This window comes from Nomascus leucogenys, chromosome 3 (assembly GCF_006542625.1).
Source record: "Nomascus leucogenys isolate Asia chromosome 3, Asia_NLE_v1, whole genome shotgun sequence".
NCBI classification, from domain to species: Eukaryota; Metazoa; Chordata; class Mammalia; order Primates; family Hylobatidae; genus Nomascus; species Nomascus leucogenys.
Window position 1 is genome coordinate 27,398,058 of NC_044383.1, and position 18,506 is coordinate 27,416,563.

The window sequence follows — 18,506 nt, forward strand, 5'->3', positions numbered from 1 at the left end:
TGATAAATTTGGCGTATTCCCCTGAGCAAGAGTTTTCAAACTTTGGCATTGTAAGAATCACCTGTATTGCTTGTTAAAACAGATTCCCAGGCCCGACATCCAGAGTTTCTGATTCAGCTGGTGTGAGATCCAATGATTTATATATTTTTCTTTTATTGCATATGTTTATTGTATGCAACATGACATTTTGAAACATGTATACATTATAAAGTAGCTAAATTGAGTAATTAACATATGCATTCCTTCACATAAAATTTGCATTTAACACCTCCCCAGCTGATGATGATGATGAACCACTGCCTAGGCCTGATCTCAAAATAATTAAATGGGAATCTCTGAGGATGGAACCCAAGCATCTGTGTTTTTTAAATGTGCATACAGATCGCCTGGAAATCCTGTTAAAATGCAGATTCTGATTCAGTAATTCTGGAGAGGGGCTTGAGATTCTGAATTGCTAATAAGCTCTCAGATGATACTGATGCTTCCGATTTGAGGTACTGACTTTGAACAACAACAACTCGACAACATTCTGGTTGAATTAATCTGAGGAAGGGCCAGGTGTTTCCAGTGGGTAGACGTAGATGAGAATCATTTTCTGATGTCATCAGGACCCAGGAATTAAAACTCAATGCAAGAGAAAGAGGAGGAGTGGGTTTCTTCTGGAAAGACAGTCCCTTTGCTAGGCAGTGGGTAATTGGATTGGTTGGGTGATCTTTAAGGTATGTTGTAACTTTTAGTTTCCAGGAATTGTCTTGAGTTCTTTTGTGTTAGCCCACAAAAAAACAGAACTTAGCTTCAGAATCAATTTATAGTTGAAAAATCAACTTAAATATAAATATTTGTTTTGTTTTGTCAACTCAAAAGGAATCTGAAATCATAAAAATCTTCCATTACTGGGCTCCAAGTCATCCTGTTTTAAGTCACCAGCATCTTAATCTTTCCTTAGAACCTTAGGCACTTACACAGCTGTCATCATGGAATAAAAGGAAAAAACATTTTCACATGCCACACAGAATTTGGATAAGCACATCAGTGATTTTTTTCCTAACTCTTCTGCAGTGTTTAGTTTACCTTACCAATGTGTCTTGCTTACTAATAGCTGCTGATCAGAGCTGAATGAATAGATTTGTTTATAGGAAAGATTTGCATGATTGAGAATCAATAAGGCACGTTTAAATCCTCAGGTGATAGGAAGACAGGAAATAGGATAGATTAAGCTGGTGAGTGTTTACAATTTAATTGTGAGCAGACAGGTGAAAAAAAATCTACTATGGGAAAAAAAAAAGTTCTATAAAGTCAAGGGTGAAAATATCAGAAAAATGTAAATACAGGAATCTGGATATTTTAGGCCTGTGCCTTGGCCCACACTCATTAAAACTGATTTGAGCTTGTGGTCCATCTGTCCATTATCAATGGGAGAGAATGGCTTCAGGAAACAACTCATTAAATATGCACTCTGTTTGGCCCAATGTGAAGTGATATATCTAAATGGCATTTGTAATTGCTTATGTGAAACTACTTTTAGAAGTGTCTTAAACCACAAATAAAGAGATAGAAAGGAAAAAGAGACATCTTTCTGCGGATGCTTTTGTTCTTGCGGGTACTCATTCTTTTAATTCTGAAGCCTGGTTGGTGGAATTGAGATGAATTTGTTAGGGTCATATTTTAAACCTCAGGTAGCACTTCCCCAGCTATCCACTATCTTTCCATGGCATGTTTTATAGTTTAGATCTGCAGGGTAAGCCTCATAAAAATTACAAATTTTATCACCCCACATTAAAGTGACTGGTATGACGATCTGTATGAGTTAAGAGCATGGCTAATTATCTACCTCTTAGCATTTGCGAGGTCAGTGCATCAGCCGCTAAGAAGGTCAGTACTGGGTGAAGGGCTGACAAGAATTTGGGAAGTTTTGTGAAAAGATCAATGACCTTCATTTGTCTTAGGAGGCAAAACGGGCTGAAACAATTCCGGTAGAGGGCAGCAATACCTACATCAGCATGGCACTGTGTCAGAGGCCAGCAGCAGATGGCAATAATGATAGTTGTAGCAATAACAACAATTACCAATAATAGAGTTTATTACTCTATGTCAGGCTTTTTATATGTATTCTTCCATTTAATTTTCAAAACAACCACATAAGGTTTTTATTATACTCATTTTACTAACAAAGAAGCAGGCTTTGATTTAAGTAATATACCAGAATGGGTTGACCAGATGTATATAATAGAAGTATGACTTTTGAATCAAGGACTGGCAGGCAGGTCAGCACTCCAGAAAACGATGGGTACTACAACTACTATAATTCATAGTGTTCTGACCATGGTCAATGTGACTTCCTCCAACTGTATTCTTAGAACACTAACATTCCTGTTAAGATGTTACTGAGTGTTCTTTGTGTGTGTGTGTGGTGGGGTGGTGGTGGTGGGGTTCCCACATGGGGAGGAGTTGGATAGGATTTATGACAATGTCGAGTTATATAATTTTTAGCAAGTTTATCTCTTGTATTATTTTTGCAAGGAGAGATACAATAGGGAACATGATCAATATATTACAGAATATTATCTCCAGTGGAACACAATTTATAAAGAGCTGAATGAGAAAAAGAATACAAGATCAATAGTTAAAAACCTAGTGTCTTAGTCTATTTGGGCTGCAATAACAGAATACTACAGACTAGGTGCTTATAAACAACCTACATATACTTTTTTTTTACATTTCTGGAGGCCAGGAAGTTCAAGATCAAGGCACTGGCAGACTTAGTGTCTGGTGAGGGCTCGCTTCCTGGTTCCTAGTTGTCCATCTTCTCACTGTGTCCTCACATGGCAGAAGGGATGAAGAAGCAATCTATAGCAAGATTGATTTTATATGTGTATAAGAAAAGAAAGCAAAAAATATCAGACTCACTAGTGAATTTAGTGGATCAAGCCATAAGAAAAAGTAAGAATGCAGACTTCTAGAAGATAATAAATAATATATGGCAATTAAATAGTTTAACCTCAACTTGCTTCTAAACTTCTCAGTGTCTCAAATTTAAATGTCTTCACCTAGTGACTTTGCCTTGTCACTTGGAATTGAAAGTTTGTTTTCAAAGTAGAAAACAAAAACCAAAGAATAGGAACAAATTATATTTTTAGGGGAAATAAGAGAAGAAACTGCAGAAGTTTAGAGAAAGTTAGGAAACAGAGCCAGAGGATTCTGTTTGATCAAAAATACACATTTTAAACTCCTGTATCTAGAGACCTTACTTGAAATGTATACCTCTTCTTCTCTCCAACACTGTATCTATGCAATTCCCTACTTTGATATGAATTGTAAACATAAAAATGGTATTATAATATGTGTTCTTCCCCTGTGGGTCCAAGATATGTCTGCCAAATAAGATTTGCAGAATATAGAAACAAAAGAAAAAATAACATCTGGATTACAACATCAGAGCACATGGTTTAAATGGGAATTTGTTTACTTTGGAGATGGACTAAAAAACAACATCATAGAAACCCTTAAACCATTGGGAATAGAAGAGCCTCACATCTGGCATCCTTTCTACTAAAACAGGAAATTCTTTTTTTGACTAAGATGTTGCCCCCATTGGCTGGGCACAGTGGTTCACGCCTGTAATCCCAGCACTGTGGGAAGCCAAGGCGGGTGGATCATGAGGTCAGGAGATCGAGACCAGCCTGGCTAACACAGTGAAACCTTCTCTCTACTAAAAATACAAAAAAATTAGCTGGGCATGGTGACACACACCTGTAGTCCCAGCTACTCAGGAGGCTGAGGAAGGAGAATCACTTTAACCCGGGAGGCAGAGGTTGCAGTGAGCTGAGAGTGCACCACTGCACTCCAGCCTGGGCAACAGAGCGAGACTCCATCTCAAAAAAAAAAAGAAAAATATTTGCCCCTCTTACTAAGTGTACTCTGCAGGATTTATTTGAACCAAAATTACCTGTACTCATAGAATAGTAGTACTTCGGCTCAAGAAAGTTAAGTCAAAAGAGGCCTTGAGGGGACCAACATTTTCCAAATAAGAAAACTGATGCCTGGTAGGGTGCCATGCTTTCTCAAAGCAGCTTGATGACAGAGCCAGGGCTTCAAGTCTGTAGTCACCCTGTATGCAACCCTTTGAGAAACTGTCCATTTGTCATTTTTATATCTACATTCTCAAAACTGTAGTGTGTTTTATAACTCAAAGAGTGTCAGAGCTAATTGGAAGTCAAAAGAAAAAGGTATCCAATTGAACATCTAAAAGAAAACAGATTTCAAGTAGGCACGCATGGAAGGAGAATGACCTGTGTTTCTGCTTTAGAAAGTGTTTGGGGAATGAGCCTAAGCACTTAAGAGTTAGTTAATATTTACCATGCTATGTTATAATCACAGGAATCTGAGCTGATTCTGTTGGGTAAAAATGGTCTCCATCTTTTCGGAAAGCAGCTTCTACCCAGCCATGGGGACAGAACAAACAAGACCATGGAGAGACATGACTGAATTATTAAAAGCCTCGTCTACTTGTAAGGATTAATTGTGAGTTCTAAATCAATATTTTATCATTTTAGCTAGTGAAAAATTTATGAGACAGCCTCTTTTTTGCAAGTACCCCAGTATAATTAAAAGAGATCTAACCTTTCAATTGGCATATTTTTCTGCTTACACCTAGATGACATTGATTAGCTAAGCCCTAATCGAGCTAGGAACAGTCTCTTAGACCCTCTTTACTCAGTATCATTGTACCCATATTCCCTGTATACACACAATGCTTAATATATTAATTTATTCACTCACAAAACACGTGTTGAGTACTCAAATGAAAATCACTGAAACAGATGCCATGGGGTGTATAGTGATAATAAATATATAGTCCTGGTCCACCCACAAAACCCAAATATCATTATGATTAAGCACCTACCTGTAATCCAGCTTTTCTTAGGTCACACCACTGTGTATATATGTGTGTGATGTGTGTTTTTGTGTGTCGTGTATATGTGTGTATGCAATGGATATAGTTATTGATTCACAATAACAAAACAAAAAGCCTAAATTCTCCTGTCTCCTACTTAACATTGTCAGATATATTCTATATCCTCTTTTTAGTATCTTTCCTAAGATATTACTTGTTTGAAAGCTCTGAAGAAGTGATCCACATAGAAGCAGTGTAAAAAAATGGATGTCAGCATGAGCTTGGAATTTCAATCCAGACTACACAGCTTAATAGTTTTGCTACCATAGACAAGTTTCCTAATCACAGTTTCACCATTTGTAAAATAAAGATAAACAAAGTACCTCCCTCCACATATTTGTTATAAAGATTAATGAGAATAAAAATGTTTGGTACAGTGCCTGATGTAAAATAAGTGATCCATTGTTATTTATTATAAATGTATGTCTAGTTTTATGTATCATATATTTCATTGGCTCTGAAGTGCATTTTTTTCTATTTCAGCATCTTTGAAATTGGGATGTGATTTAGAATCTGCAATGTCTCAAACGTGATGAAAGAGAGAATTATATGAAAGAGAGAATTATATAAAGCACATACTTATATAACAATAAATGATATGTATTATCATGGGCTCATGGACAATTACATCAGCAGTGTTAATATTTCTATTCTTTTATTCCTTCTTGATCCAGTTCAGTGTGGTGAGTCAATGTTTAGGTCCAGGTATCATGATGTGGGCTTTATAGCTGGGACCCAACAAGACTTCTTGCTGTGCTGTTGTCGCTTTTGCTGTCTGCTGATACCTGAACTGGGGTGTCTAGCAGTCAAGATCTGGTGCATCAAGGTAACTATGGAGAGCATTAAGGCCTATTACTACAAGAGTGATTTGAGCTTATTATGACAAAAGTCAGTGTAATTTCTGCTAACGTGGGAGATCTTTTGGCTATACCTTTGTATCACACTCTGTTGCCCACAACTCAAGGCAGTTCTGCCTGAGACCCCTTATACTTGAATGTATTCATTAAGTAGCTCATTCAGGTTTGGTTTGCAGACTGTCCTTGAGCTCAGGCTGGAGGGAGAAGTTAAGTGACTGGCAATGTGTGCTTATCACGCATTGTCCCTTTCTCAGGAAAATATGAATATCTGACTCTTATTCAAAGACAAATTGTTTCCTAGGTGTCTGATCACTCCCAAGTCGCCTGTGTGCACTGCACAAATATCACAGCAGAGCGTTCAGGTGGGGATGTGCAGTGTGTGGTATGGCGGTCCTGGTGTCTGTTCCTGTGCTGTCTGTTTCACTTGTCTGTGCTTAGGTGCATTTCCTGCATTTCCCCTGCTTGGCTTCATATCATAGGGGATTGACCCCTGCAAACACTGTTTCCCAGGACTCCCTCTCCTTCTGGCTTCCAGCTAGGTCTGGCCAACAGTGAACACTCACAAGAGCTTGAACAGGGAGAAAAGAAAAACCTGGGTTAGTTTTCGTTTTCTCTGTTTTTGGCAGTGTTGTTAGAGAGGACTGCATGTCTCCTGTGGTTCCTGTTCTTGCTGGACATCTCCCCTTGACCTCACCTCCTACCGTTTCTACCCCACCAAGGTAACCAGTCTCACGGACTCTGGAAATTCCATTCCGTCCCTTATTCCTATAGCCTAAGGGTGACAGCAACTTTCTGCTTTTGCTAATTTGGGGGTTACCTTTTTATCAACTATTTGGTATTTAAGCTCCTCCCACATGTTTGTAGCTAGTTTTCTATTTTAAAATCTTACTAGTTGGCTACCTGGAATGGGTTTCACTTTCGTGATGTAGGCCCATGCAAATAGACCTCAGGAGTCCCAACCCTACAAAATACCTACCCAGGTGTATCTGAACACTGGTGAAGGCAACATAGACTTAGCTTGGATCTGTAATAAGGCATATATTGAATCAATTAACATATGGTCAAATGTGAAGACAGAGTCATTCAAGAGCCATCTGGAATGATGGAACTTTTGAACGGGCTGACAGAAAAGATGGCGAGGGTGGTGATGAACGTTTCAGTGCATGGGGTTCAGGATGAGGGGTGGCATTTCTGAAAATTGAAACATCACATTTATAGAATAATGAATCATTTAGGCTGGGCGTGATGGCTCAAGCCTGCAATCCCAGCACTTTGGAAGGCTGAGGTCAGAGGTTCAGTTGAGCCCAGGAGTTAAAGACAAGCCTGGGAAACAAAGCAAGAACCCCCCTCTACAAAATAATACTAATACTGCTAATAATAATAATAGAATAATGATTCCGTTTGGAGTATGGTATACTGTGGAAGACAGGGAAGATATTACAAATTAATAACAATTATCAGTGACAACTAATATTTATTTTCATTTTAATATTTGCCAAGCACTAAATGGTCAGTATACATTCTGTAATTTATTCTTAGAAAACCTTGTAATGGAAGCATTGTAAGCCACATGTAATGATGTGGAAACCTAAGATGAGAAATGAGAGTAACTCTTTTAAGTAGAAAATGAAAACTGAGTGGCAGAGCTAAACTATGAAATGTGATGCCAGCCCCATCTACTCAGCCCAGACTTACTTTTCAGCCTTCAGCATGCCAAGCTGATGTCCACTTCAGGGCGTTTTCACATTTGCTTTTATATCCTTGGAATGTTCTGTCTCCTGATCTTCACCTTTTCCTCTTTTTGACATCTAGAAATAGTGTATCCATGTATTTGTTTCTGATTATTTTCCCCTGCTCCTCCTACTTTAGCTAGAATATAAACTTCATAAGAGCAAGAACTTCAGCTCCCTTTCACTGTTTTATGAATTCTGCCCAGAACAGTACATGGTATGGAGCTACATCGTAATTATTCATTGAATAGAAGAATGGTACATAATAGGGCTTTAGTGAATATCCATTCTCAACTCCCTGTGTGTCCAAAAGTCAGTCCCTCAGCCACTTTCAAGGGTATAGACTGCATACCCATAAAGGTCAATGGATCTGCTTTCAGAAAAAAAAAAAAAAAAAAAAAAAAAAGGGACAATCTATAAGCGGCAGCATTTGGGACCATCTCTCCCAGCTAACTATTATCGTTTAGGCTGAGAAATGAGATTCTTACCCTGCCAAACTATTTATACTTTTTAGGTAACTAAAGTAATGAAGTTGTCTGGGAGCACAACACATTGTGTGCTATCCCCTCAGGTCCAATTCATCTGCTTTAGTTTCTGACTCTAGTTAACAGTTTTATGTTGGAAAATCACATAGAATAGTGGGAATTCATGCAGAGCCGCACGAAGGAACAAGCTATTTGCTATTTCCAAGAGAGAAATGAATGAGGAAAGGAAACAGAGCTTAAGTCTGCTTTCTCTGTTTCATGCAAGAACTGTGTATTTTAAATAGGCCTAATGAGGCGTGGGGAGTTTCAGCCTATGCAACACGAGCCCTCTATATGGACATTGGAAAGCACTTTGTATTAAAAAATATATACATAAATGTAAACATATAGAGACAATTTATTTTGCCAGAGATCAGTGTAGCATAAAGGGTATGTGTATTCCTGTAGAAATATTTTTCTCAAACAGGACACAAAGCACTGTTTCTTTGTATGACAAAGCCTTAGGCAGGAAATTGCCTCTAGGGTGGATAGTTTGAGCTTCTGCACACCTTCAACAGCCTCTTCCTTTCTACAAGTTCAGCCTAAGAGGCAGAAGTCTTAAGGCAGGCTCCCATCTATTCTGTCTGGAGGCAATGGCTTTCCTGGTTCCCTACCTCGGACAGCAGAGACCTTGGCTACAGGCCAGCAGGAACACAGACATGCCAGCCAGCAGGTTAGTTATGCTTTCTCATTAGTCACTGCCAATCTCTGGAACACTTTCTTTCTTTTTTTCTAATTTTTCCCTCATTTGTTTTACTATGTAGATGGCTTTCAAATTTTTCTTCAAATAATTACAAATATTCCATACCATTCCAGTTGAGATGTAGAAAAAAGAGTGAAAATATGATGTTCAGAACACTGGGGAAAACCCACCAGGTTTCCTCTCGTCTGGGCCCAGACAGTACTGGGGGGCAAGGTAAATAAATCTTCAGATCTGCCTATAGACACTGGAAGCCACATGTGTGAGCCAATTTTGCTGTTTTTCATGCTGATGTGTTTTACTACGATTCTCTTCACAAATACCCCTTCAAAGATCACCTTCCATCCAGTTCTGATATTCAGATCATGTGTACTAGAATGGCTATATCTGGTCTTTTTGTTTATTAAAAAAAAAAAAACAGAAATATTTCCATACCAGCTGGTAAATAGCCATGCCTTGAGCCCCCTAGATTCCCCAGCTTCCCTGGTCACCTTGGCTCAGAGAACCCTTGATTTTCAGGATCCAAGTTTATATCTGGCCCCACAGGTGGTCTGTCAACCTCTGTTTCAACACTGTAGATGACAGCAGTTGTGACTGCCTGACCAAGTTTTGAAGATTAGGAATAGCACTCCTGCTTCTAATAAAAAGGGGGTTCATCTTTATAGTGCCATCAAGTCTTCCCTCACTTTGGGAATAACTTAGATTCCATGAGAATAACTAGAAGCACTGTTAGGAGACAAAGCTGTACGGCACAATACAGGCTTGGGGGTCAGCCTGAAATGCATTTAAATTTTACTTGCCAGTTGGATGAGTTTCTGCAATTGTCTTCTCCAAACATTGCTATCATATCTTGTCTCTGAACTTCAGTAGCCTGATCTGTGAATCAGAGGGTAGTAATTGGAATGCAAGCAAGAGGAATCAAAGTGACTGATATTTGAAAAACAATTTTTAAGGATGCAATGAAAAATAATTTACTGTAGTTCACAGAGTCAAAGGATGAATTGAGCAATGGAGCATTGATGGGAAGAGTAAAAACCACAGCAGAGCCAGGTGTTTCTGAACAGATGGCCGGGCTTCAACTATGTTCCATTTCCCTTTATATTTTATTTTATTTTATGTCTTGGAGACAGAGTCTCTCTCTCTCTCACCCAGGCTAGAGTACAGTGGCATGATCTAAGCTCACTGCAACCTCTGCCTCCAGGGTTCAAGTGATTCTCCTACCTCACTCTCTCCAGTAACTGGGATTACAGGTGTGCACCACCATGCCTGACTAATTTTTGTATTTTTAATAGAGATGGGGTTTCACCATATTGGCCAGGCTGGTCTTGAACTCCTGACCACAAGTGCTCTGCCCGCCTCAGCCTCCCAAAGTGCTGGGATTACAGGCCAGAGCAACCATGCCTGGCCATTCCTTTGTATTTTATTAAGATTCATATTTTTGGACAGAGAATCTGGTTGCTCTAATTTGTTCTCCTGTCTGTTCCTATATCTAGGAGAGCAAGTCTGTTTTATTGGCAGCCCCAACAGAATAGGGAAGAGGAATTTCCTGAAGAAAAGAAAAACAATCAATAAACAACAATAATCAAGATATCTACTTATCCACTAGACATTAATCACAGGGTACCACAGAGTTTAAAGGAGATAACGTATATCAATTGCTTAGATTAGTATGTACTTCAAACACTCAATAAATAGATCAATGGCAAATCTGAGACTCATTTTCTTCATTAGAGAATGAGGGATATAATAGTTTTTTTGAGTTACTAAATTAAATAACATAATGTACATAAAGCACTTACGGTTCACGGCCAAGTACTAAATTTTTTATGTGTGTTATATGTCCTTATGTGTATATATGTATATATATACCTCTAAACCTAAATGTATATATCTTTATCTGACATATATGAGATTATATCTTAGGACTTTAAAAGAATCATAAAATCCACGATTAAGGTAGGTTTGAGGTTGTGTCTATAGGTAGCCTTTCCTTGACCCACTTCCATCTATAAATAGGCCCTTAGCATCCACGTGTAGATAGAACTGGCATTTCATTCTATAAAACACATCTGCCTCTTGCAGTCTTTGTGTAAGAATATTGTTTCCTCATCAGTTTTAAGGGTGATTTATTGTTGTTTTTGTTGTTATTATTTATTTTCAAATCCCACATTATTCAAAATTAATAACAGCTGCATTTGGAAAATGAGATCTAGGAAGAGATGAAAGAATCTGCTCAGGAAGCAGACCCCAGTCCTGCGTGACTCAAAGCCCACTCCATGCCCCTTTTCTGTGCTTCCTTCTGGAGAAGAAAAGCTCAGAGCCAGAGGGGTTGATGTCATTAAGAACAAATGGACACCTTCCTGGTGACTTCCTTGGGAATTGCTCCTTTGCTTTCCTATCTGAAGTCCACCTTGATAAAGCAGCTGGCCCTTTGTACTGAAAGGAGGGGTTATCTCTTTTCAGGGAAATCTGTGCTTTGAGTTATTCGTCTTTGAAAGTAAATGAATTAATAAAGTTGTCTCACTACAGAAGAGGACACATTCTATCAACCTAGGTCCCCATTATGTGTTTTGTTGGTGATGTTCCAGAATACAAGGGGAGGAACATTAGGCAGAAATGACATTAAAACAGCTTGAGGTCAATAGATGATGGAACTAAGTAGTTGTGACAGTGGTAGTTTTCCCCAACAGCTGCTGTCCATTCAATCCTGGCTAATTGTTTACCCTTTGACACACACCTAGATGTATTTAAAAGTGGTCCCACTCAACTATTTAAATAAATTATGATGCAAAGATATAGTGTAGCAGCGGCAGCTGTTCTTTTTAAAGACTCTATGATGACATGGGAGAAATCTTTCAAATATATTGTTTGGTGGAAAAAAAATGTCAGGATATAAACATGATGTAATATAATCTCAAATAATATGCTTATATAATTTTTTTAAAAAGGCAACTATTCAAAATTCTACTTTCCAAACATTCGATAAGAAATATATGTTTCTTTATAGACATAAAAAACAATGAATAACTGCTCTGCTGTTAAAGAGGGCTTCAGCAGTTCTTTTATGCAGCCTATGGATCCTGGTAAGGAATGTCACTGGACCCACCCATCCCTGGAAATCTAGGATGCCCTCATCCCTTCTCATGAAATTTATTCTTCTACATGTGATTGCCGAGGAAGTTACTTTAGTTTACTTACCACTTAGACTTTGAGATAAGATTCAAAGTCTATACCTGACCACATTATTTCAATTTGAATGGTGGAATCTTGCCACTTCCATACTGAATTCATACTAAGGAATTCCATTATATTCCCCAGTTCATTTTTCCACCTTGTTTTATGATGTATGTACCTAGTAAGCTCTCTCCCTCCAGATTGTGGGCTCTGTGGAGGACATAGAGTGTTAGATTCTGCAATACATTCTTAGTGTCAGCAGATCACCAAAGAGCAAACAGTGCTAAAAATTGGTATGAGCAAATTCTTCTTAATGACAACTGCTTTGGGGTCTGCAAAGATTACTATATTCCACATCTTTTTCTGTCAAGGAGAGAACAAGGTGAGATAAATATGGTGATTATGTGTGACAAGAATGCAAATAACTATTATATGGTTATAAGAGAGAAGACGTGTCAGGTTCATATAGTATAAGCAAAGACTTGAGAGATTCAAAGGAGATTGAAATCATATGGTTTAGTGGGTTTCGGAGGATGACTGATGAAGGATTTGTCCCTCATGTTGGGACTTGAAGGAGATAGAATTTGGTAGGCCGATAATAGGGTACTTGAAGCAAAATGCAAAGCATGAGTAATTGGAAAATGTGGATAATTTCCAAAGATGGGTATATTTCTGGGAGCCAAGAGAATTTACATCTTACTGTGTCATAAGGAATAATATAGAGAATGCAGGGTACTTAAGTCAAGGCCCTATTGCCAGGGTTAGTTTGTTACAGGGAGGTTATTTTCAACTTGGTAGGAACTGGAAAATTACAAGTGGTTTTCATGTAAAGTTATGATATTACTCAACTGTGTGGAAGCCTGATTTATTTAGAAAGAATCTAGGGATGGGGATACTAATTAGGGGATTATTATCTTATTTCCTTAAAGATAAAAGGGGAAACTTTAGATTTGCAGCATCGGGAATAGAAAGGAGAGAAATACTGAAATGCACAAAATCCATGTATCTAAATCATAGCCATTTTGCAAAGTACATAATGTTCTTTACAACCTGTACTTAATTTGTAACTCATGCAATAATGGATTACAAGTCTCACCTACACACATGCATTTTCTGCCTCCATGAGCACATCATTCTTCAAGCAATTCCACATCATTCTCTAGTCTGTTGTTTTGTGCATGCCATCTTTGTCCAGAATACCCTCTCACTAGCTCAAGTGCTGCTTCTCAGTATCTACTGACTCCTCCAGGAAGTTCCATTTAACTTTTCTGACAATATTTAGTCTAATATTTGATAATGCGTGGTAATCTAAATGAATGCATATCTGTCTTTCCCACTAGAGCCTGAGTTCTCACTCCCAACCTCGGGATATCTGCAAATTCAAAAAGCATTTCTTTTAAGCCCTCTAAGTCATTTCCCCAAATATTAAACAGGACAAGGCCAATATTTTTAAATATTTATGGAGGACTGCACTCTGATGAATGCTGTGCAGAATTTAGAAAAAGTAAAATACATACTTCCTGTTCCCAAGTTGCTTACAATATAGTGCAAAAACAAGACTAACACTTGTAAAACAATTAGAGGACAAATATCACATTATATAATTAAGGGTTTAATTGTATGGTGAAGATTTACAGGAGACTTAAGTGGAGGGAGATTGGAGAGCATGAAAAAGTCAAGAACGGCTTCATGGAAGAGATGGAAAGAAACAAAAGACAAATAGCAATAGGACTGGAAGGTGTTTCCTAACTAAACCACCTGCTCTGACTTTTTCAACCTTGTGACATATACCTCTGAGACTTGTCTGGGACAGATGGAGACATGGATGTGCAATGGCTCAGAGTCAGGGTATGAGGCAGGAAAGGACGTGAACATAGACATTTTGAAAATAAAGAACTAAACCAGTAGTTTTATAGGACAAATCAGCTTTATATATGAACAGTTCGTTTCATCTGAAGTTAGAAATAGAGTTCAGCTGACATATTCACTGTCTCTTTCATCAAGATTCAAAAACGTTGGTAAACCAGGAAGAAATTGATTCCTTTAAAATAATTACTAAAAGGTCCTTGTATCCAAATCTTCTTTCCTCTGAACAATTTGAAGCAGTCAAGGAATTGAACTCTAGCTATTCAAATGAGATAAATTTTAGACAACTATAGACATAAACATTAATGCTGATATTTATTTGAAATTATTTGACTTTGATCTATTTTTGGCTTATCATTCTGGAATCAATGACAATACATGATTTGCAGATTATAAAAACCTGGCTCGGCTGGGCGCGATGGCTCACGCCTGTAATCCCAGCACTTTGGGAGGCCGAGACGGGCGGATCACGAGGTCAGGAGACCGAGACCATCCTGGCTAACACGGTGAAACCCTGTCTCTACTAAAAATACAAAAAAATTAGCCGGGCGTGGTGGCAGGCGCCTGTAGTTCCAGCTACTCGGGAGGCTCAGTCAGGAGAATGGCGTGAACCCAGGAGGCGGAGCTTGCAGTGAGCTGAGATGGCGCCACTGCACTCCAGCCTGGCTGACAGAGCGAGATTCCGTCTCAAAAAACAAACAAACAAACAAACAAACAAACAAAAAAGCCTGGCTCAAGCCAGGTATCCTCAGAAATGAGATGTATTCCATTTCCGCATTAAAGCTGCATAATGTTAACACGGTGCATGGAACAAGAGGTTGCCATCAATGAAAACCTGCTGCAGTACTGTATTTTGTCCATAACCTTGTTTTTCTTCAATATCAAGAAATCAATTTTTAAGCTGAGTTTTTTAGTCCATGCATCTGAGAATTAATAACTGTGTAGAATTGAGGATGAGCCAAAAAATCAAAATGTGAAGGTAGATTTAATATTTCTATCTTCAAATGGTTTGCTGTTTTTTTGTATTGATATTTTATGAACACCACCAGCAAAAGTATGCATATACACATATACACACACGTATATGACAGTGTATATACATATATTTTTGCAACACACTACACTTTTCTTGTATAATAATATTGAAACAGAAAGATATTTCTCTGAAATCTTTAGATTAATTTGCATCACTTTCTTTTATATAATTTTCTCTCTGTATGATTGAAGAAATATTTGGGTTGTCAGGCTTAGTTACATATAAAGAGAACAATCAGAAATAGTGAAAATTTACACGTGATATGCTTTTCTCCATCTGACTTTACTGCCTTTTACCCACAAGGTGGCAGTCTCTAGATATGTCTAAATTCAAGCCTTTTTAATGAAGATACGTCAAAATAGAAATCTTCCTCAACCAACCTTCATTGTTAACAGCCTTCCCAAAAAACAAAGTGAATTCACAAATGCAGTTTGGAAAACTAGTATGGTTAAATGTATCACATAGATCCCTAACAAGATGTCACTGTTTATATTGTAAATCTGTAAAGTCCTTAATTCTGGATCAGTCAATTTAGGTCTGATTTTGTTCTCAGTATGAACAGCAAAGCGGATTGTCCCTACTAAATCTGATTAGTCTTGAGGCACCTCTATTCAGTATTTCTTCTTAGGAAGTACACAGGCGCAGCCCAGAGGCTGGGGTTTATGGAGAGAAATCGTGTGCTGTGATTGCAGTGACCACATGTCCCCAGTTTTTTTGGACAAAAATAAATTTAAATGGGCTATTCTAATAACCACATCTGGATATTCATACTTTTAGAGAACATCTTCCTTTCTTCCTTTTATTTTTATTTATTTATTTATTTTGAGACGGAGTCTTGCTGTGTCGCCCAGGCTGGAATGCAGTGGCGCGATCTCGGCTCATTGCAAGCTCCACCTCCCGGGTTCAAGCAATTCTCTGCCTCAGCCTCCAGAGTAGCTGGGACTACAGGCGCCCACCACCATGCCTGGCTGATTTTTGTGTTTTTAATAGAGACAGAGTTTCACCATGTTGGTGAGGATGGTCTTGATCTCCTGACCTGTGATCCACCCGCCGCTGCCTCCCAAAATGCTGGGATTACAGGCATGAGCCACTGTGCCCGGCCCCAAATTTTTAAATTCAGAAATAGTTAATATTAAAGACAGTCTTGATCTCCTTCTCAACCAAGTGTACATGGAGTCTGTTAGCAACATGACAACAGATGTTCAGTCCTTTTTTAAGTTCAATATTGGCCCTGGGAGATGTCCTATTCATTGGCCAGTGGATGCACAAAGATAAGGCTCTGGCAGCTAGATCCTAGGATCAAGTCCTCCCTATCAGCTTTCACTGCCTTTCTTAGAAGCTGTCTCAGGAAAGAGATATGCCCTTTGCTTGAGACACTTCCTTTGAAATTGAACTCTTAAAAATCAGAGAGAGCATACTCCAAAAATAGTTCCATGGATCTACATTCTAGTTTTTCAGTCAGAATTTTATAAAGCCTCTTTTCTTACCATTGAATAATTATAAAATAAAGAGTTTTTCAGTAGAGAAAATGGTGTATTTTCTATATCATGCAATTGCTAGGTACACACTGGGTAGTGCCTACAAATAAGAATATTAGAGATCTCGCCCCTCACGGACCCCCTTATGTATATAAAAGAAAAGCAAGTCATACTGTAACTGGTTGTCACTAAGACAGGTTAGAGTAAGGTAACAGATTTGTTACAATCCACATCTCTGCCTTTTACCTAGGTAGAGATAAATCAGCAACAAATTCTACATTCTACTAATTATTCTACTAGAGATGCAGTCTGCTTATGTTTCAAAGCATTTTCTTGGTACATGGAGCAGCTGATTAAAATGTCCATGAGGGAAAGCTCATGTATAAAATGAACTCAGTTTGAATGAAAGGAGGTGGAGCCTGTAGAAATTTCAAATACAGAAGAATGTGAAGTGGGTAATGATTACCAGGAACCAGCAAAATAGAATAAAATAAAAATTCGATTAACTAAAAAATGGACTAGACAGAGAGAGGCATTGTGTAAAATTTTCATACAAACAATGTCCTCCCTTGTATTATTATGAAAATGACAACTGGGAGGAGTTATGGGCTTGCAAAATTGAGTAGATGCAATAAAATGGGAGTTTTGCTTTGGGAAACATCTTTGATGCATATGGTATTGTGAAAAGCATTACAGCCCTAGCATAAATAATCTAGGTATAAGTATGCCTGATAGACACTTGCAGGCAGTAATGTAAGTGGAAAGTAAACAGAAGGATTTGATTTGATTTAAAATGAGGAGGGAATTTGATAAAACAGAGACTATGATAGAGGAGTCAAATGGAAGAACAGGAGTTATAAAGCAGACACAAATCAGCATAAAGAGATGAATATGAATATAGAGATGAGCGAAATACCAGCCCAGCACTAAATATGTTATACATTGGGCTCCTGCTGTACACAAAGGATATATGCTACCTGACCTCAGAGGCTACAAAGGGGAACAGCATGACACAGAATCTTTTACCAATAATATTATAATCTTATTGAGGAGAAAAGATATAAATACATTAAAAAGTTAGGTTTAATACAAGCATTAACAATACAACAAAATTTTTACAACATAATTCATGAAGAGTTACAGAGAGACAAATCACATAACTGTAAATAGAGTTTATCATCAACATTAAAAGGAAAAAATAGATAATCAATATCATATCAATTTCTTGGACACACTTTTATACAACTGTTTGAACTCTGATAATAAGAACTAACACAAGCTAAGGTAAAATGATATAGGCATATCGAGACTTTGCTTTAGTATTTATGGTTTTCCAAAATGTAAGCTTCAGCCTTTCAGCTCAGCAATTTAAAACTGTAATGGCTATGTTTGATAACTCGGAAAAATATGCTTTCTAAGTCCTTTATTTTTATATGTTTATTTGATTAAAGCAAAGGAAAAAAGACCCTAAAATAGAAAAACGGTCTCTATACTTAAGTTAATTTAGCTTGAGTACCAATATTTTTAAAATTAATTTTTGGATCCCAGGGAGAATCACCCACTCATATTAGATTTTCTTTTTAAATCTTGCCAGTGGTCATTAATTATGTACAATCATTTGTGACATTTAAAACTGTTAATTTCCTTTGTGATTTAGGCTGTGGGGATTTTATTTTTCAAGGAAACAGTTTCTCAAAACCCATACTGTAAATGATTTTAAAAATACCTCAATGAATAGTAACTGTTTCTTCTTATTATTATTCATCTATTTGAGTACCTAGGGCAGGAAATATGTATACATCAACCCTAGTTGACAAATTTGTAGTTAAGTCATTCAAAAGACAGAAACACTCAGAAAGGTAAAGTGGTATTACCCAGCTAGAAAATGGTTGAGGGAAGGTTTATTTCCAAATCTGCCTAATTCCCAAATCATTGTTCTCTCCACCAGCTAATGCTGCCTCCTTAGTGAGAACCATATTGAGATATTGCCATATTATAGATGCCTGTGTGTGTGTGTGTGTGCGCGCGCATGCACTCAGAGGCTTTCACACAAATTTTTATATCCTAAATAAGTCTCTAACCAGCTTTATAATTTGGCAAAAACTGAAGTGCAAATTAGAATTAGATTATTTATTTTATCTTTTCTGTTCTCGGCCTGCACTACCTTCATCCTATTCAAGAAAAGAA

The 18,506-nt window shown here is 37.7% G+C and overlaps 1 long non-coding RNA gene across 1 annotated transcript in view; it reads right to left on the reverse strand.

Annotated features, from left to right (window-relative positions):
- Positions 1–2,684: 2,684 nt before the first annotated feature.
- LOC115832301 overlaps positions 2,685–18,506 on the reverse strand; it is a 48,292-nt gene continuing 32,470 nt past the window's right edge. The window contains exons 2-5 of the long non-coding RNA XR_004027709.1: positions 7,507–7,619; positions 6,788–6,835; positions 4,357–4,434; positions 2,685–2,847 (exon numbers count right to left, since the gene is read on the reverse strand). This is a non-coding gene — a long non-coding RNA (uncharacterized LOC115832301). The remainder of the gene's footprint in view (positions 2,848–4,356; positions 4,435–6,787; positions 6,836–7,506; positions 7,620–18,506) is intronic.